The sequence below is a fragment of the Mirounga angustirostris genome, unplaced genomic scaffold, assembly GCF_029215605.1.
Source record: "Mirounga angustirostris isolate CCGP_5_RB_7025 unplaced genomic scaffold, mMirAng1.0.hap1 SCAF_8, whole genome shotgun sequence".
NCBI classification, from domain to species: domain Eukaryota; kingdom Metazoa; phylum Chordata; class Mammalia; order Carnivora; family Phocidae; genus Mirounga; species Mirounga angustirostris.
The window spans coordinates 114,141,726-114,165,563 of NW_026991716.1; the positions used below are offsets into that span (position 1 = coordinate 114,141,726).

A 23,838-nucleotide genomic window follows, 5' to 3' on the forward strand; every position below is an offset into this window, starting at 1 on the left:
CCCAATCCATAGAATATTATCAGCATCTTAAAATTCCCCACTATGTGCCCAAACACTACCCAAACTACCTTTTAATACCATAGATTAGTTTTACCTGTTTTTGAACTTTATATACATGGAATGACTGACTTCTTCTACTTAACATTATGTTAAATTATGTTAAGTAGAAGTGCTGTTGGGTGTACCAAACAGCCTGTTCGGTTTTTTTAAAATAAAGAATATTCTCAGGTATGTAATATGCAAACATGTCTGTCAAAAGAAGACTGTCTAAGGTGCTGTTAAGCACAAACCATAGCAAGTTTAGGCAGTACTTAACTTACACCTAACTTGATTTTCTCATTTACTTTATCTGTCTGACTTTTATTGGTGCTTTTTAGCCTTTATGTTGAATCACATATACAGGGTATCCGGAATGATGCCCATACCATAAGCGTATGGGCAAATCATTTTCATTAACTGACTGTATCTGCATAATGACCACTCGCATAAACTCAGAATATTATCAACACCCAAAGAAGTCTTCTTTTTGCCATCTCCTAATCACTGCTGACCCCCAAAGATGATTACTATCCTGATTCCAAAAACGTAAATTAGTTTTGCCTACTTTTATATTTTGTGAAAGTGACATGTGAAATGTACTTTTTTTGGTCCAACTTTGTTCCTCTAATATTATGTTTGTGAAAGTCACCCAGATGTTGGCATATAGTTATGGAACACTAATTCTCATCTCTGTGTGGTGTCCCATCATATGAATATAACATAATTTATCCACATATATATGCCTTTGCACTCTGTAATAGTCTTTTGATGAACAGATGTTTCTAATTTTAATGTAATCCAATTTATCAATTGTTTCCTTTAAGACTAATGCTTTATGAGTTCTGTTTAAGGAATGTTTTTACCTTCCCAAAATCATGAATTATTTTCCTATCTTTTGTCGTAGAAGCTTTATTATTTTACCTTTTGCATTTAGCTCTACAATATACCTAGAATTGATCTTAGTATTATCCAGAGGATAAAGTCCAAGTTTCTTACCATAGCATAAAAGTTGTGTTTTGCATTTCCATGATTACTAGTGAGGCAATCAAATAGTCATGTTTCTTGGATATTCAGATATTCACTTTTGTACTATGCCTATTCACATCTTTTGACCATATTTAAAATTTGACTGTCTTTTCTGGTTTACGAGAGTTCTTTTTTCCACTAGAGACAGATATTTGTCTTTATGTAACTCTCTCTTCTGATTACTGACCAACCTTCATTCCTCAGTTTGAAGTCTAGTAACATTAAACTGCTTCTAGGAAAACCATACACACGTTACTTTGGTTCTTCTGCTCCCTCTAATTCAGTACCCATCCCCTTCCTTCTTAAATTGGCCGACTCCTACTCATTGTGTAAAATTTAGTTTAGACCTGATTTCCTTTCACAATTTCTTCCCTGGGGCCCTACTTTTAAAATGGCTTCTATGCCACTCTATGCTTGTCTCTGTCTTGGAATTTACCTTACAATATCCGAAGTTATCTTTTTATATATCTGCCCATTTTATGCATCTTTTTCATGTCTGTGCACCATCACCCTGCACAGTTTCTGACTCATATTAAGTATGTAAGTCACTCAACATTGATGGCAATCTCCAATCTAGACAGTTCTTGCCCAAGAGCAGCTGCTAAACAACTTGAAGTCTTGTTTGTGTATTTGTTGCAGCAATTTTCGTGTTTGGCACTAATTTTTGCATCTAGAATGAGTGAGTGGATGATACCTAATAATAACACGGGAGACTTTGTCATGCGGAATGTTTCTGATTTTCTAAGGAAGGTTGGGCCCGAAGTCCAAGGGGAGACTTCTCCCTTCAGGACACTTAGCAACTTCCTCTTTCTGGCCTTCAGAGTCTCTGATTGGATTCACTTCGTAGATCCACATAGGCTAATCTAATTCCAGTTGCCCCTGTAAAGACACTGGAGCTGTAAGTTCATGTGGAGACTCCCAACTTGGAGGGAATGAGCAAAACATTATACCTCTTTAAGGGATTGCCAGGCAGGAGAAATGCTTCAACCAACATCTAATTACTAATGGAAATGAAAGGAATGACTTAACCTCCCACTCTTACTACATTCAAACAACACCCAACATGTTTAAATATTCCTCTAAAATCTCCTTTATGTAAATAATTTATATAATCTTTCGTCAGCCTCAGTGGACTGGATTAATATCCTACATAGGTAAGAACAGACTGTTTCTGATGACTTTGATGTCTGTGAGATATAATATCTTTCTTTCTCTGTGGCTGTCCTTCTGAGCATAAGTGACATTTAGCCCGTGTGTCTACATGGTGGTGGGCGGGGCAGATCAAGTGGGAATACGTTGGGCTGCCAACCAGAAGCCATTGTTTCTTGTAGTTAAATTGGATTCTCGCTAAGAAGTGTTTCATTGAAATGTTTGCTTCAAAATGACTCTGTTCTGCTGCAGTGAGGAGAGACTTCCAGTTAAAACATTTAATTAGTTCCCAATTTAGTCGGCCAGAATGATCAGTCAGCCTGTGTTTTGGAACCTGAGTTTGTACATTCCTTGGGATTGGTGAGTCTTGCCCAGCGGATGTGGTCAACTGAATAGTTTGTATGCAGTTCACATCACAGAACAGATATTTCTTCAGCCCCTTGAAGGAAAAGCTAGAAAGAGATTAGGAAAAAGTGGGCAATATAGAGATAATACCTCTCTGTCTTCTCCTTAACTTCCCCACAGAAGCATATAGTAAGGGTATCTCCAGTCTTAGAAGTTGCAGATGCTGGGGAGATTACATGGAACTAAAGTGAGCAGGACTCTGGTTTAAACTGGTTAGACTGTTTTCACTCACTTTCAGGGTAATCAAGATCTGGGTAGTGCCTTTAGACATACTACATTCTAAGTAATTATGTTTTAGCTAATACAAATAAATTGCTCTATCAGCGTTGATGTGTGTATGTGAATTTATGTGCTGTATGTCTGTGAGTAATTTGATTCCTCAGTCCAGCTAACCTTCTTGTTTATTCCCATAGTATAAATCTAACCTACTTTTTCTCTCTGTACCAGATGATAGGAAGCTCCGACCCAAATTCTTTACAATCGTAGTAAGTTAGCCTAATGAGTTTATAATGCCTTGCTGAGAGAATACCTTCACCCTTTCTAAATTCCTTCTAGGCAAGGGACTTTGAGAAGATGAGCTCTTTCTTTCCAGCCCAGCTCTTCCTCCTTCACAGAAATCCAATCTCATCTGTCATTTCTCTAATCCTAGCATTTAATGTTCTACAAATAGCTAGTAGCCTAGATTCCTGCATTGTCCATGACATTTCACATGACTCTGCTTTTGACTATGCCCTTTACTTACCCAGAATGCCCTTGCCCCATCATCATCTATATAACAACAATTCAAATGTGATTTCTTCCAGGAAGATGTCCCTGAAATCTCCAGCTGGGCTAATGGCCTTTCCTCTGAGTTTCCTTCTGCTGTCATGATCAACTCAGTGAGTGGTGGAGGAGGACCTCAATATGTGTGAGTGAATGCATGATATTCCCAATCTCTGTTGATTCTCTTTAGTGTGTCTCTCTTTACTAGACTATGAGCATCTTGAGATCAGGGACTCTATCTTATTCATATCGTTCATATTTGTACTCCTGGAGTCCAGCCAAAAGCCTGGATGGAATATGGAGGGTGCTTAGTAATTGTTAAGAAAACTGATGGGAAACATTTTAATACCTTGTGAACAATTAGAACTGGGCCTCAGAAGGCCACACAACTTCTTTGAAATATTTCCCCATGTCCAGTTCTTTAAGAAGCTGAAGCTAAAAGCCCACAGATGCATGTGTTGCCATGTATCACTACTCATGTCCTCCTCCTCCTGCCTCAGGCTATTCAGCTGGCGAAAGGGAAAAATGCTGGTGATTTACAAAGGATTTTTACTAGTAGATATAGCTTCTGAGAACTTCAGGATACTAATTGACATGATCTGATAAAACATGAGTGTGAAGAAAGTTTGCATGAACAATAAATCATAGAAGGAAATTTTGGTAATGTCAAAAATTTATGAGGGAGAATTAGAACAGAAATAGAACGTAAATGAAGGCTACTGATCAGTGAATCATTTGGACAGAATCATGAGGGTCCATCAGCTATCTGTGTTTTCTTTTCACATCTCAACGTTTTTGATGCAGACAAGTGAGTTAAAGCAGGGATGAGGAAAACATACGTGGGCTAACTGGCTAAATGCTACCTAATTGCTTTGATTCAGGGGCCTCCTTCATTTAGGGCTTATTTTCAGAAAATAAGCTTTGTAGTTGGCCAAGAATGCTTGAGTTGAGTGTAATATATAACATTCTTGGAAAGCTTTTTGAGATATTTTAGTCTCTGTTTCAGAAATTAATATGAATAAAAATGAGAATGCTTTATCTGGGAGAACATAATACCTCTGAAAGTATATATATTTAAATGATCTGGAAATTAGTTTCTTTGTTCTTAATCGTTCTGCAAAACAGTAAGAATTTTGTTCCTTTGGGTTCTAAAACGTAGTATTCTACTTACTGTCAGATACCCAAGACAGCATCGGAACCTGGGACCCATAGGGAATAAGCATGGGAGGGGAGTGTTAAAACCAAAAGCAAAATAGCCGAAAACAAAACAAAACGCAAGTACTTTTGAAAGAATATGCCCTATGGGAAAACTCAGAGCCAAATGAAAATAAGCTGCTAAGATCACCCATGCAGTGCGTTGGGTGCATAATAGTTGCTGACCAAATACATGATCTCATCAGATCTTTAACATCTCGGTTTTCTGAGGTATAATAGTGGCTTGCCTACCATTCTTCTGAAGAAAACAATCTTACTTTTCACTTACTTGCATGGGAAGCACGATTATTCAGACGTGGGGAATATCTTTGCAGAAGCTTGAAAGTAGAAACCTCAAAATATCCAGGACTGCTGAATCTGCTTAGAAAGAAAGAGTTGTGTTTCAGTCAGTACAAGTTTTGGCGAGTCTGTCAGTTCCCACAGTTACAACACAGATCCCAGGTTTTGACTTGTGCTTCAGTAAATTCACACTCACATCATACTGTTAATAGGCATGAGTTGAAAAACGAGACAGTCAAATAGAATATAAGGTGGCCTGATCTTCAGTAAACTTGGATCCTTATTTTATTTTTATTTATTGTGGAGGCACTCAAACGTTGTGCCTAGTGGTTAAATATATGAAATTGAAGTGGTAGTAAAAGTCTTGGCCATCTGGCTTGAAAGATTGCTCTAGTTTCTGAAATTTTCTCCAAGAAATACTATTTATGTACACCACTGAAATAGAATAAAAATAAGATTACTTTCACTCATTTCGGCAACTGTTGTAAATGGCACGCTTAAAGATGTACTCCAGGCGGTCCTGATCTGATGACAAAGGACGCCATGCAATATCACTGAGTTTAGAGAGTGTATTTTACATCTCTGTGCTCTGAAACAGTACCCCTTAGATTGTTGCCTCCCTCCATATGTCCTTTTCCCATTTTCCCACTCCACTTTTGGTCCTGCAGCTTTGAAAGAGAAACCTTCTTGCATTGTTTCATGTAAGGTTCTACACCCCCACCTTCTGGGTAGCGCTGGCAAAATCAAAACTCTTGTACTCTTCTCTCCCTGTGTAAACATCGCTGATTTTCCTAAAAGCCATGGAAGGTTGTTTACGTATCTGTGGTCACTGTGCTTGGAGACACTGCCATACTGATGCTCTTGGTCACGTGAGTGGGTGAAGGGGGTCATACCAGGAGGATGAGAGGATCGAGCATTTTCTACTGACTTGGCCTAATTATGGGAATGGTCCTCGATTTTTCAACTGTACTCCTGGAGCTCCTTCCTTCATTTTGTTCAAATTGGTTCATATTGTTCAAATTGAGCCACTCTGCCTCTTGCCAGCCATGTTGGTTAGCCCTCATGAGTTCACTGCTTAAAGGTAATGGTTCTTAAATTTGGGGCCTCAATATCCCTTTATAATCTTAAAAGTTATTGAGAACCCCAAAGTGCTTTTGTTTATGTGGGTTATATCTATTGATATTATATCTATTGATATTAGATGTGAAAACTAAGAAAAGAAAAAAAGTGTATTGATTGACTCATTTAAAATAAAAATCATAAATCTACTACATACAAATAACCTATCCTTATGAAAATTAACTATATTTTCCAAATAAAAAATTTTTGCAAATCTCCTTGGTGTCTAGCTCAATAGAAGAGAGCTGGATACTCATCTGTATCTGCATTCAATCTGTTGTGATATGATCCTTTGAATTAAACTACATTACAGAAAATCTGACCTCACACAAATATGTAGATGGAAAAAGGGAGGGATATTTTATATTATTTGTTTATTTTTAAAAGATTTTATTTATTTGAGAGAGAGAGCATGTAGGAGGAGGAGCAGAGGGAGAGGGACAAACAGACTCCAAGCTGAGCACAGAGCCCCATGTGAGGCTCGATCCCAGAACCCTGAGATCATGACCTGAGCCGAAACCAAGAGTCAGCTGCTTAACCGCTTGCTGCACCCAGGCGCCCCCTGAAGGTATCTTTTGGTGTAACTGTGGTTTTGACTTCCTCTTTCACTTGCTTTTGAGTAACACAGCAGCTATTCAGAGGAGGTTTCCATCATCCTTGCTGCCAGCCATTTTTCTAGATGCCAAGACATTGGTTACTATTGTCATGTTACTTGAAATCAGTACTGCCCATTTACATGGTTGATGTAAACCTTCAAAAAGCCGTAGAAGTGAATGTTATGTTTAAGTTTGTAGGAACTTAATGGGAAGATATATGCGAAGTACTAACCCTAGGCAGAGCCTGATGCATTATGACAATAAAGTGTCTTTTATGCAGTGGTTTTCAAGCAACATTTATTGGACTAAAGAATGGATTTGTTACTCAAACAGACTACTGATACTACCCATCTTTAGAGACAAATCATTAGACCGTATCAGTGAAAGCAAAAATAAAATCTCACAGTATTTATAATAAGGATAACATAATGGAATTGGCTTGGCTGGAATGATGATGTCATAATAATGATAGTTCTCATTTGAGTGTTTCTAGATGCCAAGCCCCGGGGCAAGTACTTTATGTGCATTCTCTCATTAAATCCTTGTAGTCCTACTCATAATCTTCACTTCTAAAGGCAAACAGCCCCCAAACTTACATATTTAAATATGTTCATTTCTAATGTTGATTGTCCTTACATGTATATGTCAAGGTAATTAATATTGAATTTGTCTAGGCTGTAATTTGTTTGGTTGCATCTATCTGCATTTGCCAGCTTGCATGTCAAAACCTAAAACTGTAGTTTGTGGTTGACAGTCAGAGATAACTTTCCTTTTAGTTTAGTTGTACTCCTCTAAACCTATTTGAAACCAAACTTCATTTCTTTAAACGCTTTGCACTTTGGCATTAAAGTATTCTGAGTCTGCCTGTTTTGAAGACATTTGTAATTCTATAAAGAAAAATCACTAAGGAATCACCAAATCAGCATTTTTATAATGGCCATTTCTGGTTACATTTCTTTAGTACATAGAGGATTAGTTCCTAGGAGAAAAAAAAAAAACCAAAAACAAAACTGTTGCTCTTTTGCCTTATTCCATAAACTTGTCAAACTCAGAGTAGTACATTTAAAAATGGTGAGTACTCTTGGTAAACTACATGGGTTTCTATTTACAACTTTTTATTTTAAGGAGTTGTAATCTTTATGGTTTTGTTTTGGATTCCTTTATATATTACTTTGAAAATTAAAAAAAAAAAAAGCTAAACAACAGTGTTGCATAACCAAAGTTAACAAGGATGAACATGACTTGGCTGCATTAAATCTTTGAGATCCATCTGTTTCCACAAGTTTCTCCATTTTCATCCAGTGTGTGCTCCTTTTCTCATAGGCTAGTCCTCATGATTTATCTTGTGATCCTACCCAGCCTTCTTCAGATGTCTGAGAGGAAGGGGCAGGATAAAATTGTTACCCTCCACAAGGACAGCAGTATACTCTCCCTGAGACCAGAATTGATGGGTATCTCCAATAAACAAAATGACTTCTGAGGGACCAGTTTCCTTTTGATCTCCTCGTCTCTAACTATGTTTTTCACTGTTTATCCCACTAATACTGGTATCCTCATCCTTGCTTATTCTCCTGAGCAATATTCTCCATAACCACAGCTTCGAGGACCATACACTGATGACCTCCAAATCTCCAAACATTTCTCATCTTCAGGTCATATATCCAGGCTGCCTATTGGACATCCCACTGGATGATCTTTATATAACTGAAATCCAGCATGTGTCTGTTGCTGAATACTGGGCATGCATAGGATAAAACTCCACAAAACTAGGCGGAAAATAACCAGATGACTGAGGAGCTCTAAACTGAACAATTCCTAGAGCTCACATGTAATTCATGTTGGAGTAAAAGATTGTCCACCTCTGAAGCAGGTGTAGCAAGTTTATCTAATCAGGCCATCAGGAGTCGTGTGCTACCTATCCACTGAGCATCAGTTCTAAAGGCTGAATATTATGCTGTAAGCACTTGAAAATGACAAGTCCCCACTGTATTTGGATTTCTCTTGGCCATCCCATCTGATCCTTCCTCTCCCATCTGAGCATAAATGGGGAAAAACAAAGATGACAAGCTGAGTTGAGTTTCCTAGTTAACTCAGCTTCCTTAGAGGATCTAAGCAAAGCGCAAGTGGATGCAGTTTTGTGTGTGCTTAAATCTACATGCCACACCTCTCCGGCATCTCTAATCCTCACCCATGCTGAGAGCCACGTGCAGGGTCATCCAGCTGGTGAGAATAAACAACCATTCAGGGCTTTTGGCTTTCTGTGTATGTGAGTCATGGAGGGGTGCTTGTTGAAGTGTAAAGAAAGATAAACACATGGCAGCTCTCTAAAGCCTAGCAGGAGGGAACAGATAGCCATTGTTCAGAGCCTGTAAAGTATTATGAGACTACAGTGGGAAATGCATACTTAGGGAAGACCAAACTTTTGATGGATCAGAAATTGAAATGTTTGTAATTAAACTGGAATTAAACCAGTGGTGACAGAGGGTTTTTTGGGTGAAAGGATATAGAGGTAGGAGAGCAAGAAAACAAGACTCAAGATCAAGGAGTTGTCAAGTTCAGTTGGATCAGGAATTCTCATAAGAAAACAAAACAAAACACTGGAGAAAACCTGATTTCCCCTGGAATAGACTTGACCGTGTGTGAGAAAAAAGTATTGCTGAAGCCCTTTTGCTAGAAGTGACTCTAGAACTGTATTCCCATGTGGCAACAATGACCACCTCAATAATCTATACATACAATCACCAAATTCTAGTCTGCCAAAGAACCCCATAATAATAGCTTTCTGTAGGAGCTTGTTCATGTCTTAAGCCTTTTTAGATTCTGCACATCTGTGAAAGAGCTCGGGAAATAACCTAAGTCCAGCACTGAGTTCACATGCAAGCAAAAGGTGTCCTGCACTTCTGGGCCTGCCTATCACAAACCCAGTATAAAGGAATTTTATAAGGAAATACAGGTGGCCTTACTATGGATCCAGCACTCAGCCCCGACACAGAACAACCTGGAACCATAGACTTTCCCGCTGGGACTAACCTTGTTCAGGCTCTAGGGAAATGTTCGTGCCTATTTTGTGCCCTGTGTCCTAGAAAAAAGTGATTATATCTGGGTCTCTGTTGCTGTTGGAAAAAGAAACCACTTTGGAGTGAAGGCAGCCTTTGAACAGCAGAAACCCTTGAGTATGAGAAAACATATGGAGTGATTTATCAAGTCCCTCCTTGCAGATAATAGGAATGCATATTCACTCTTTCCTAACAAAGTGTCCTTTCCCAGTAGAACAGCTATTGTTCTTGCTATTCTGCCTGGTTCTGATTCATGGTTCCAGGGATTACTCTCAGACTAGCGTGGTATTCATAGCAGTTGCATATGGTGGCTGTGGAACATTTTGCATAGTACTATGAATTTTTTAGTTTATAGAATATTTACTCTATTGCTATTAAATTTCTATACCCATTACATTAATCATCCAAGTATCATTGGACCATCCACAGAACACAGAGATGTGCACAATAAAAATTAATGTGCTTGTCTTTGATAATTTGCTGACATCCAGTCATACAAAAACCGTAGATTTGGACATATTTCCAATTTTGTCATAATGACAGTGACACATGTCAAAGTAAGAGAATAAATCATTTTTTACAGTGCGGTAGCTTGATTTACAACTTAAATATTGAGACATTCGGTATGCTGGCCTCCAATTTTACTTTTTTTTTTTTTTTCATTTTATAGGCATTGAATAGTTTACCAATTGGTACAATAGGATTTTTTAATATGCAGAAAACATGAAAAAAATATGGAACACTTCATGAATTTGTGTGTCATCCTTGTGCAGGGGCCATGTTAATCTCTGTATCATTCCGATTTTGGTATATGTGCTGCCAAAGCGAGCACTCCAAATTTACTCAATTTTTAAAGATTTTATTTATTTGTCAGAGAGAGAGAGCACAAGCAGGGGAGGTGGCAGGCAGACGGAGAAGCAGGATCCCCGCTGAGTAAGGAGCCCGATGTGGGACTCGATCCCAGGACCCTGAGATAATGACCCAGGCGTCACTCTGATTTTATTCTTATCTTGAGTCCTGCAACCCTTACTTCTGGGCCTGTCTTACCACACTTGACCCAGCACTATCCAGTTGACCAGAGTTAGGTGACATGTCTTATTCATAGTGACATTTCAAGAAGGAAAAGAAGTTATATCATCTTAGCCTGAAAATAACTTACTATTCACTCAGAAAATATTGATACATGCCTTTGGTTCTGGTGACATAGTTTCTTTCTAAAGAGGAGTTTCTCTTCCTGAAAAAAGTCAGTCATTTTTATGTTCTGCCTTCTTACAAAGTTTTGTCACTGAAATTTCCATGCTATGAGTTGTAATACAGAACATATGCAGAATAAATTCTGATCTTGTGCAGAGAAAGACTTAGGGAAATCCTCACTTTTCAAAGGTCACTGCTTGCTGTCCGTGACACTTTGTAATAACTTCACCCCTCATTTAGTATTGCTTATGCACTGTGTGTGGGGATAATAAAATGGGATGTCAAATTAGTCTGTTTGTCGGTATACGTACAGCATACACAGACATATATAATATATATATTTATAATGAATTTATCTCTGTAAATAAACTATGATAGAGAGAAGAGATGTAACAAAATATGTTAAATCTATATTGGGAGCTTGTATAGTGCCCAGGAAAATTTTTCTATAATAGTATAAGTAAAAGCCATCTATTAGGGTGAGTTGCCTGGAGTAGAGAGAAGATAGTAGTTTGTCTTCGAGGGCAAATGACAAAGATGGGACCCCATCCTGAATCTAGGATGGATAGTCTATGCCTCCTGCTACTCTTTTTTATTTTATTTTTTATTTTTTTTTAAAGATTTTATTTATTTATTTGACAGAGAGAGAGACACAGAGAGAGAGGGAACACAAGCAGGGGGAGTAGGAGAGGGAGAATCAGACTCCCCATTGAGCAGGGAGCCGGATGCGGGGCTCCATCCCAGGACCCTGGGATCATGACCTGAGCTGAAGGCAGACACCCAACGATTGAGCTACCCAGGCGCCCCTCTTTTTTTTAGATGCACCCCCACTAACAAAGGACCAGGTTCCAGGATGGGAGCCCCTACCCTCTCCTTTACGTAGAGGCCCAGAACTATTTGGACCTGTCTGCTGCTTGGCTTTGTTCTTTGTTATTTCTTAACTAGTCTTAGGATGAAGACTTAGGCCTTTTCTTCTGAAGAAAAGTTAAAGAATCTTGAGTAACTCTTTGAAAACAAGCTCGCTAAGCCTTGCCCTTGAAACCATAATATCACTTCTAAAGATTGTTTGTTCCAGACGTGCTTTGGAAACGTAGGATAAACCACTTGGAAAATGATAAACTTTAAGAGAGAATATAATATTTGGTTTTAAAAATATGTTTGATTTTTCCTAAATGTGTTGTGTGAAGCATATTATGTCAGTAAAGTAAATGAAGCCTGGTTTCTGATAAACTTAGTAGCATTAGATTTATTCATAACATCCAAGATTTTTTTTAAGTGGTTTAAAATTAATTATGTTTTGAGAAAAATTTGGCAGTTCACATCATTGGGAGATAATTATAAACACCCTCCCTTAAGCATCTTATAAACGAGACTACTGATTTCCAGGATGCCATCATCTGGGTAATAGAGAGAATGTCATCTGTTCTCCTTCATTACTGTTTTCTTATTTCTTTAGTTTGTTTATTTCATAAAGCCCTTTGGATTGAAAACTCCATTGTAGAATTGTCAGAGTGGAAAAGATCTTTAAATACATTGTTACTCTTATGATTTTTTTCTCTTATTATAAAATTAGAATCATACCTAAAAATGAAAATCAACATGTATTTACATTATTTTCTCCTCTTTCAGTTTCAACCTAAGCCTCTATTTTTTCCATGCCTTGTGTTCTTTTCTCTTAAATTATAGTATATAGTCTTTTGTTTTCTGATTCTCAGATATGCTTGTCTCTCTTGGGCTTATCTGTCCCAAACTGTTTTGTAGGCATTTCTATTTATTTTACTTTTTTCAACTTGATTTGGTTCAAAACTCTTCTGCCAAGGGTCCCTTGCTTTCTAATTTCTTTATGTTAATGCAAATCTACATAATTGCTTTATATGTTTGGTTATTGGGCCCTCTGCCAATTCCATCCCTCCCATTCCTTGCCTCTTCACTCCTACAATCAGTGTGCTTTTACTCATAACTTAAATATACAGCTATCAAAGTTAATTAATCCGCTTGACCATTTGACTACCCATTTGGTTCTTTTCCCCATTGTCTACCTAAAACCACACCAGATTTGACAAACTACGGGCCCCAACCAAAGAAAACTACCAAAGTACTTCTATATTTACCTAACATAAAAATCTTAATAGCCAATAAAAATACTATTTTCTTTTCTAAGTGCGTGTCTAGATTGATCCCACCAATCTTCAAATTTTGTCTTCTCTTTTCTCCAAAGAGTTATCTGCACTTTTTTCTAAGTGAAAGTGATCTTTCTAATCATACTCTTCTCAGACCATTCCCTTCTATGACTCCATTTGGCTTTTGGAAATGAATCATGTGGCCCTCTCATGCTTCTTTAATCCTCTCACATACTGTTCCAGTAAACAAATCCCTGCTAAATTTTAATTGAGGCTCTTTTCCTTCATCCTGGGAATGGAATCAGGAGAAAAGAAACTGCCCTTGGCTACATTTTTATTTGGAAGACTTATTTTTTTTTCTTAAAATGAAGCCTTATCCCAGTTCACTTATTTCTCCCCCAGTCCTTCTTTCAGATAAATTTTCCATGTGTCAAGCCTCCAGCCTAGACCAATACCACCATTCATCTATGGTTTCCAAAACGCCAGCTACTACCACTGAACAGCCCCAAGTGCCACAGATGCCCTAACTTATCTCCTGTTCCCTAGATGTTGGCATATATATATCTTATCTCTCCAGTTAGAGTATAAATCCCTTTAGAATAAGAACTGAATGTTTCGGGGCACCTGGGTGGCTCAGTCGTTAAGTGTCTGCCTTCGGCTCAGGTCAGGATCCTGGGGTCCTGGGATCGAGCCCTGCATTGGGCTCCCTGCTCAGCAGGAAGCCTGCTTCTCCCTCTCCCACACCCCCTGCTTGTGTTCCCTGTCTTGCTGTCTCTCTCTCTGTGTCAAATAAATAAATAAAATCTTTGAACAAAAAAAAGAACTAAATGTTCCTATGATTGTCAAACCAAATGCCATATGTAGTAGGTGATAAAATCCATTTAGAAAGTTGTGACCCACATTAAAAATAAATCAAATATAAACAAAGAGAGGATATCCCAGTGAATTGCTCATAGTAAAAATAAGAATTAGCCAAGATATGGAAACAATCTAAGTGTTGATCAGTGGATGAATGGATAAAGAAAATGAATGGATAAAGAAAAGAAATATATATATGTATATATTTAATGGAATAATATTCAGCCACAAAAAAGAAGGAAATCTTGACATTTGTGACAATATGGATGGACCTTGAGGCATTATGCTAAGTGAAATAAGTCAGACAGAGAAAGATAGGTACTCTATAATCTCACTTATATGAGGTATCTAAAAAAACAAAAAACTGAGATCATAAATACAGAGCACAGATTGGTGGTTGCTAGAGGTGGGGGTTGAGAAATGGAAGAAATGGGTAAAGGGGGTCAAAAGGCACAAACTTCCAGTTATAAAATAAATAAGTCATGAAAAATGTAATGTACAGCATGGCAACGCTAATTAATAATACAGCACTGCATATTTGAAAGTTGCAAAGAGAGTAGCTCTTAAAAGTTTTCACTCAAGAAAAAAATGTGGTAACTATATGACAACTGACGATGATGGATGTTAACTAGGCTTGTGGTGATCATTTTACAATATATACAAATATTGAATTGTTATGTTGTATATCTGAAGCTAATGTAATATGTCAATTATACCTCAATTCATAAAAACAAAATTTAGAAATGGGAGAAAAAGAGTAAGAGTTGTTTTGGGAAACATTTTAGTGTGTGGCCACTGGGTCATGACCAGAATTTTGAGAAGCACTGCACTACAGTATAAGGACACAATAGATGCCTAGTATTTGGTCATTTAAGTTGTTTATTTATTTTTTTTTAAAGATTTTATTTATTTATTTGACAGAGAGAGACACAGCAAGAGAGGGAACACAAGCAGGGGGAGTGGGAGAGGGAGAAGCAGGCTCCCCGCCGAGCAGGGAGCCTGATGCGGGGCTCGATCCCAGGACCCCGGGATCATGACCTGAGCCAAAGGCAGACGCTTAACGACTGAGCCACCCAGGCGCCCCTTAAGTTGTTTAAAAAGAAGAGTTGAGGAAAGATTCGGAAGAAGCCTGTCTATGAAATTCTGAGGTCTTTTTGTGGCTCTTGCTCGTTGGCCCTTCAGTCTGTGTGGGGTCTCAGCAGTCTCAGGTTGCTTCATTAAGATGATTGAGTACCTCTTTTCCTTGTTCAGAACATTTGGATGAGCCACAAATTCCCTGAGAGAATTCATATGCCGATGTAAGCCTCATGGTGGACACAACGCAGAAACCCTACTGTGGGTTTTCTATCTCCCAAGTGGGAAGTTAATGATTATTGACATAAATTGCTAAACTCCACACCCTTCCGTTTATTGTAGCAAATATTCGTGGAGGGCCTCCTCTGTACCAGGATTGCGTGGACTGAAGATACAGAGTTGAATCAGACACAGGTTATACCCTGGAAGAGCTAATGATCTAATACAGGAGCTGACAAACTGCAGCCCACAGGCCAAATCTGGCCCACAGTCTGTTAGTGTAAATAAAGTTTTATTGGAACTCAGCCAGGCTCATTTGTTTGCAGTGTATAGTCTATGGCTGCTTTTACGCAGCCACGCAGAACTGAGTTGTTGCAATGGCAACCAGATGGCCCACAGGGCCTCAATTTTTACTGAAAGGACTGAAAAAGGACTGTGAAAAAGTTTGCCAATCTCTAATCAATAAAACATCAAAATTTAAGATAATACTTCTTTTCTATGGTACTTCTATATGCAAAAGCAACAGGTATGTCAAGAACAATGTGATATTTTCCTTATTTTTATGATGGTCTGATGGTGCAGCCTTAAAAGTATCCAAGAAGTGACCACTTTTGAAAAGCTGGTGAGAGAGAAACATTATGATCTTAACGAAATGACATTTCATGTTTTCCTCTCTTACGCATACATAACCACCCTGCCCAGAAACTTGGATGTCTGAATACAGTGCCAATATTATCATAAAAATTACAGAGCTAAATCAGCTGATTATGAGGTCAGAGATCACCAAGGGCCTGCCTATTAGCTGAGAATAGTTCATCGTTATCATATGCTTGGCTCTAAAATTTTTGAGCAACATTAATTTGAGAAATTAACTTAATTTCACATTAAAATCTGGATCTCCCAATTCTTTTGAAAAATCACATTTGGCAGCACTCGGCCTCCCTTCCTGCATGACGAAAGCTTGCTGGGGCTGAAAAACAGCTTCTGTCTTTGGACACAACATACACACTCCAGATTACCCCAATTTCTACTGCTCCCAAATATTTCCCTGACTCAAGATTGTCAGTTGCCATTTACAACAAACTTACACTGCTGTTTCTCTCAGTAAAGAAATTTCTCTATAACTATTCTCTTTTAGAAGTAGTACAATAAGATTAACCAAAGAAGATTCTGTTTTAAAAAAACTTTCTTGGGGTGCCTGGGTGGCTCAGTCAGTTAAGTATCTGCCTTCTTCTTTTCTTTTCTTTTTTTTTTTTTTTTTAAAGATTTTATTCATTTATTTGACAGAGACACAGCAAGAGAGGGAACACAAACAGGGGGATTGGGAGAGGGAGAAGCAGGCTTCCCGCCGAGTAGGGAGCCTGATGCAGGGCTCCATCCCAGGACCCTGAGCCGAAGGCAGATGCTTAACCACTGAGCCACGCAGGCGCCCCAAGCATCTGCCTTCTGCTCAGGTCTTGGTCCCAGGATTGAGCCCCACATCAGGCTTTCTGCTCACCAGGGAGCCTGCTTCTCCCTCTTCCTCCACCTGCTGCTCCCCCTGCTTGTGCTCGCTCTCTCTCTCTCTGTCAAATAAATAAATAAAATCTTTAAAAAAAATTTAAAAAATAAAAATAATAAAAATTTTAAAAAATAATAAAAAACTTTTATATATTTAATATGCAAGCAAAGGGTATGTAATCAGCAGTCACACATAGTGACCTATGTTCTCTCTTAGCCCCTGTGGAAATGATGATTTAATGTCTTACACTCATAAAGAAAAGCAGAGCTGAAATGTGGCTTAGGGCATTGATCTCCAAAGAGACCCCAGGGAGTGCTTAAGAGAAACTATTGAGGTTTAGAGAGAAAATACTAGAATTTACATATTTGGTCTCCTTTTTAATCTGTATTTTATATGTTTTATATATTTTGTCAGTTTATAATATACTTATAAAGCAGTACATATACATACACATGTAACTAGATGGATATTCAAATTTATATTAGTGATTGAGGCATGTGCTCAAACTAGCTTGCAGACTTTAGTCATGGGAACCTGGAGAGATCTGGGAAATCATCACATCCAAAGTTCCTTTTACCAGTAGAGAATCTGAAGCCCCTCAAGGTCAAGTGATCTGGTCAAAGGCACAGACATGTTAGCAATATACCGCACTGCCTGCTTTCTTAGCAAAGGCCTACATGAGAAAATGGGACCAAAGTGGTGATAAATATTCCCCAGAAATAGCTGGGCGATTTGTAGGAAATGGTCAGACGTCTTCCTCCAGCATAGCACACATTTCAACTAGTGGTACCTAGAATAGTCTCTCTTTTTTGGTGAAAAATGGCATCTGATCAATTTCCCCACCTCCAGTAGAGGCCGCCCCTGTGGCCGCGTTCTCATTGGCCAGCTCCCATTGGCCCTCGTCAGCCTTCTTTTCCTGTGGAAATAAAATATAAGGGCAGGAGAAAGGACATATTTGGTAATGTTACGCTCCTCAGCTTCCTGCTCAGGGCTGTCTCAGCTGCAAAATGTCAAGGGAAAAAATATCCCTCCAACTTGGAATGAATTCCAGACAGACCCTGATGCCTGCAAATTTGTCAGAGGGAGCCAAGTCCAGAAAAGCAGAACATGAAGAAGGTTCATTATTCGACTTCAAGAGACGCTCACATAATCAGACACTCTGGTATTTATGATTTTCCCCATTTCAGATGGTCTGCAGTTCACAACATTCCCCTCCCTTTACCGCTGATTCTGAAGCTTCCTTTTAAATTAAACCTCAACAGTTATAAAAAGACTCTCACATTACTTGTAAGCCGCAAACACTACTGGGAGACACTGTTCGTTCAGGGCTGTTTGGGGCTGAGGAAGGACAGCTCTTTTTGATTATTAGTCTGGGAAGGGCAGTCCAGGAAGACAAACTCACTTCACCTTGACCACGCCACCCTCCTCATCTAGTTACCACAGCGGTGCCAAGACCTCCTGCCACTCATAGCATTTGATACAATGACCCTTACTAAAAAGCAGTTATTCTATTCCATTGGCTTGCTTTTTCATTTTGGCTTTTATTTTTATGCGGGGGGGGGTTCCCGGAATAACCAGAAAGTGGATCCTGATACTCCCGGCTTGTGAATTTACCAGCGGGACTGTTTGTGAGGTTGAGTTTTGGGGGCTCTTAGTCTTTTCCTGGCACTCAGCACATTTTCTTTCTCTTTTAAAACCATCGCCACATGCTGGCAAAAAGGCAAGGAAACCGAATTTGTCATCCAAACCTCATTACATGGCTACCTACACATTTTCCCTTCGGCTTCTTGTTCTTCATTTCTAAATGCCATGGCATTTGTTAGTCCTCGGTCACCCGAAGTCCTTATTCGGGTCCTCCGATAGGCACGAAGACGTCCACAGAGCAGTTTTAGCAACCGGTGGAAGTGCCCACATGAGGAATAGGGTGTTCAGTCCTCACAGGCGGTCTCGATGAATAAAGGTCTTCTTTTGCCTCTTCCGAAACTGTCCAACATCTCAACACTGGTTTTGCTCCTCAACAGTCTAAGGTTTGTGCTCCTTCCATGGTGATCAACTGTTAGGTCATAAACATTAGATTGTGGCATCACCGGATGAGTCAGTTGGGAGGAAGCTGGGCTGGAAATATAGCTGAAAGCCTCTGTTGACAGACAGATGCCTTCTTAATCATGGCCTGCGTGGGGAAAGGAAAACTGTGCTGGGCCCACCCCCGGCCTTGATTCACAGACCTGGACTGCTCTGGGAGGGGCTGGGAAAGCCCATCCTCGGGGAATACCACTCTGCCCTCCCCCAGGCTTCTCACAGGATAGTTGCACAACTCAGAGGAAGGGGAGACAGGACAAGGAAGCTCTTTCTGGTTACTTTTTGGGTGGAAGCAAAGAAAAACAGCTTTCACCGTCTTTTCAACATCTTGTGTGGTTCCTTCTTAAATAGCTTCTATTGTTAACGTTGCCTATTTCTTGGTACATTCATTTTTGATAGGGTTCCTGTTCCATTTTATCGGCCTTGTCAATAAAATGGACATCCTAAGAGCTTACCTGTTAGAAAGCAGGAGGTGGGGATACACAATATGGTTATGTTTCCTTTCATCACATTTGCCTGTCTGTCTTGGAGCACCTGGGTGGCTCAGTTGGTTGAGCATCCGACTCTTGATTTCGGCTCAGGTCATGATCTCAGGGTCCTGAGATGAAGCCCCGTGTTGGGCTATGCACTGAGCATGGAGCCTGCTTAGGATTCTCTCTCTCCCCCTCCCTTTGCCCCTCTCCCCTTGCCCCCGCTGGTGTGCGTGCTCTCTCTCTCTCAAAACAAACAAACAAACAAAATTCCTCTTTTAAGCACTGGGAACTACTAGAAATTTAGCCATATTTTAAAAACACAATTTCCCGAGTCCGTATTTCATTTTAGAAGAATTGATTTAATATTTCCAAATTTGGGTTTTTAGAGAGCATGATGTCAAGAGCCACTGTGCATTAGGCTGCTAGGAGATTGGTCAGTGAGAGAAACAATGTCCTTCCCTGTGTCCCCTATCAAGAACTGCTCAGTATTCTTGCCAGCCTGTTAGGCTTTATCATCCAGTCATTTTAGACCTGCAAGAGAACATTCCATCAGGAGATCAGGTTCTATCATTTCACTGGAATGCAATGTAAGACCACAGAAACTCTAGTACAAACAAATTTACCATGGCTCAGATTAATAATAGATAGCACGTAAATGGCCAGCCCCATTGTGTCCCCTCCCTGCTAAGGAAAGAATCCATGACATTAAGTTGAAAATCCAGTCAGGCAACTCAGAACAGAAGGAAGGAAGCATTTCTGGCCTTAAGGTTACAGAAGAAGTTGTGACGTTTGCCTCTTGGGGAGAATCTCGTAAGAGTCACCTGAATGGTTAAGATGCAGTTCTGTCTGAGATGGGGGACAAATTTATAGGATTTCCAAGCTTTTGTTCAAGACACAGGAGTGTCGAAGTTGTTGAAAAGTGACTCCATGCATTTCTCACTGCTGTTAAGATTGTTATTCAAGATCAGGCTACTTTTATATGACAAAGACAAATTCTGCTGGCTAGAAGATAAGTGAGAAGTTATTTATTACATCTCTCTTGTTTTACTGAGGACACAACCTAGGCCCAGAGAGGTCATTGTCAGATAGCCAGCAGAAGAGCTGAGCCTATAATGCAGACCCCCTTAGCTCCCTGTGCTGTGTGCTTTACTACACCATAGTTTTTACTAATAGGATAAATCGATTTAAGATGTAGCTCCAGTTTGTAGGAATTTTGTTTATTTCATGAGCAGCACCGAGACAGAAATATGAGAATCTCTGGGAATTGGCATGGCTAAATATTACAATTTAGAAGAATAGCTTAGGCAGAGTACAAAAGAGGAAATGCTATTGAGATGAGTTCATTTCTACTCACTAAAAAAATTAAAAAATTAAACTCAAGATCCAACAACATTTTCCTTTACTTCGCCCAACATCAGAGGCTTTACACAGCAACTCCCCAAACAAATCTGTTTCATACATTTCATCTTTCCAACTAAGGAATTTGTTTTAATATCTAATCTTGAGTTTATTAACTTCTCTTAGAAAAAGTTCTATTTCATCTTCACAAATGCAAAATTGAACCTAATTTTACCTCTCTCGTCTTTTATAATTCTTTAAATGGATAATGCTGACTGATTTTAGAAGACATCCAACAGCTTTAATTTCCAAGATGTAAATTGCTTTCCTTCTTTCCTTCCTTCCTTCCTTCCTTCCTTCCTTCCTTCCTTCCTTCCTTCCCTCCTTCCTCTTGGAGGGTAATCTATCCATTTTACATAGGAATTCAGTTGAATTGTTCCTTTGGTTTTCTATATGGAAGCTACACTTGAAATGTGTCCTCAATCTTGCTATTGATCAGAAGTCATGCCTCTCAGATTCATTTACTTACAAATGACTTTAGGAGCCAGCATTTTTAAAACACAGGAAGTCAAATAATTATATTAAATGATAAAATTCTCTTCTAAAACTGATATTAATATCATAATGTCTGTCTTCTTTCCTGTTTTGGTCTTTTTAGATTCTTTCTTGGGTGTCTAACAAAATCATAATTTTAGTAAACTCCCCATGAAGTTTGAGTAGGCACATTCCTAGTTGGTTTGATTTAGGGGGTTCCAAAAGCCAATTTTTATCTTAAATATTTTTTCTGTTGATCAATGGGAAACTAAAATTCCAACTAATGGATTACATTGTTCAGGTTAAGACATCATCTCTAAAACACTGTATTGGTTGGCACCTGGCAGGGTCAAAGTATTAACCCATTAGTACCCATGAGTACCTTAGCTTTATATCTTGAATATCAGCATGGGACAGAGGGTTATATGTTTATAGTAAGCATACATGGTCTAGATTGATTATGCTGGGAAAAGAAGCCCAGGTTGGGCAATAGCAGTGGAAGATTAAGGTACAAATAAGAGAAGGTGCCAAATAGACCATGAATAAATCACAATTTTCTCTTTACCTGTTTTGCGAGGCTGTTAACTCGTATTTCAAGCATCCTTAATACATCTATTGACTTCTTTCTCAAAGGTCTTCACTGATGTTAATCGATTTGAATCTTCAGATTGAGTCTGAAATGTGTATCATTAAATGAGAATTTGCTAGATCCAGAGGTCCTTTTAGAGTAGTATATGTGCATTAGATTAGGTAAAAACTTTGAAAAGCAAAGCAAGAAGGTAAGTGGTCAAATTTTATGATGGTTTATGTATGTCAGGGGAGGCAAGCAAGGCATAGAATGTAAAAGAAAATGGAATTTAGGTCATTTTTTAAGTTAAGAAAAAACAAGTTGGAATGAGAAGACTGGAAATACTAGTACAAGGTAACCATACATTTTAATTCTAGAGATGACCTGTTAGAAAAATAAGTATCAGCTCAGCCTAGTGAAGAGACCATTGTGGCCTTGCTTTCACTGTTGTTCTTTTCAGATAAAGCAACAAAATGCATTTTAGTACTTGGGCACTTTGTGTGTATATGTGCGTGTATGTGTGTTGAAATGGATTTTGGAAGACACAGATAAACTTTGAGCTATGCATTTTATTCCTAATTTTTACTTGATGAAAAATGATCATTGGCAGCTATAAACAGTTGTTTATGCCCAGCAGATTAGAGGAAATCTAGTGATATGCAACCACTATTTTATAGAAGATTATATTTTGGATTGGATTTGGGAGATTGGTTAAACTCTGGCAATTTCACTGTGTCAAGAACTGAGTGGTGTAATTCAAAATAAAGCTATCACTCCTCTCCTTTACCAATAGAGAAAGCTGGATACCATTTATTTAGGTTATCAGGAAAATAGTAGCAAGAGTTGTAACAGTTAAATTTTACTTCTAAATTATGGAGTTTGTACAATAAGAGTTTTAATGATTATTTTGAAATAAAAAAAATTTGAACACACGCCAAACACATCCATGGAAGAAACATACATACATTGGTCATGAATTAGTATTTCATTCATTCATTCATTCATTCATTCATTCATTCAACAAATGCTATTTGGAACTACTCTGTACCTACTAAATTGTATTAGTCAGGGTTCTTCAGAGAAATGGAACTACCTAGATGTGTACATATCTTGTCAGTTACATTTATAAAGAGACATTTATTTTCAGGAATTGGCTCCGGTGATGTGGAAGCTTGGCAAGTCCAAGATCTGCAGGATAGGCCTACAGACTGGAGACCCGGGGAAGAGTTACAGTATGCGTCTGTTAGTCTTGCTGGGAGAATTGCTTCTTGGCTCAGGCAGGTCAGTCTTTTTTTCTATTAAGGCTTTCAGTTGATTGGATGAGACCCACATACATTATGGAGGTAATTTGCTTTCCCAAAGTCTTTTGTTTTAAATGTTAATCTTACTTTTAAAATAGTTTCATAGAAACATCTACAAGAACATTTGACCAAATATTTGGGTACCATGGCCTAGCCAAGTTGATGCATAAAATTAACCCTGACATGAGGGCTAGGCATAGGTCTAAACATTATGGAAAGAGGCATCATCTGATGGGGCTTACATTCTAGTGGCCTTTAGAAGTTTGAGACATGTTGCCATAGACTTTACAAAAAGTACCCAAAGTTAAATTCAGTTGGTAACATTCTTAGCCTTACCTTTTGGTGATGATGATGGTGGTGGTGGTGATGATTATTTAGCTTCTTCCTGGGATTACATGGATCAAGAAACCTTATGCACTAGTAATTGTAAAGAGTTCGTTTGTTGCCATTGTTGGCAAATACTAGGATCATAAGAATCTTTCTGAAGAATAAAGCATCTTTTTCTTTATTCTACTAAGATTAAGGTACTATGATCATATAGCACTTTTCCTAATGCTTTTAGAAAAATTACACAGGACATTTCACTGAGCAGAATCAGACTGTGAGGGCCATGTTAAAATAGCAGACCAACTGCAGTATCAGAGACATACAAGGAGTTTTATGGATTCCCATTTGTTTACCTGCAAGGAAAATGTCTGAAAGTCTGCAGTATACATTATACATAATTTGGCTGGTTTCCATAGTGTGGTGGTCATCACATCTGCCTGACACATAATTTGGCTGCACTTAGAGGAAAATCTTGGATTGCCCTGCACCTTCTAACTTTTATCAAACAAAGAACCTATTGTCACCTTTCCATACCCATTGGTGAAACACAGAAGTTTTCCATCTATTTTTTACTTTATTATTATTTTATTTTACTTTTTTTTTTTT

At 38.6% G+C, this 23,838-nt stretch overlaps 1 non-coding gene across 1 annotated transcript; it reads right to left on the reverse strand.

Annotated features, from left to right (window-relative positions):
* Positions 1-10,374: 10,374 nt before the first annotated feature.
* On the reverse strand, positions 10,375-10,478 carry LOC123838020 (U6 spliceosomal RNA). Its single transcript, XR_006789363.1, has one exon. It is a non-coding gene; the product is annotated as a U6 spliceosomal RNA (small nuclear RNA).
* Between the last annotated feature and the right edge of the window lie 13,360 nt (positions 10,479-23,838).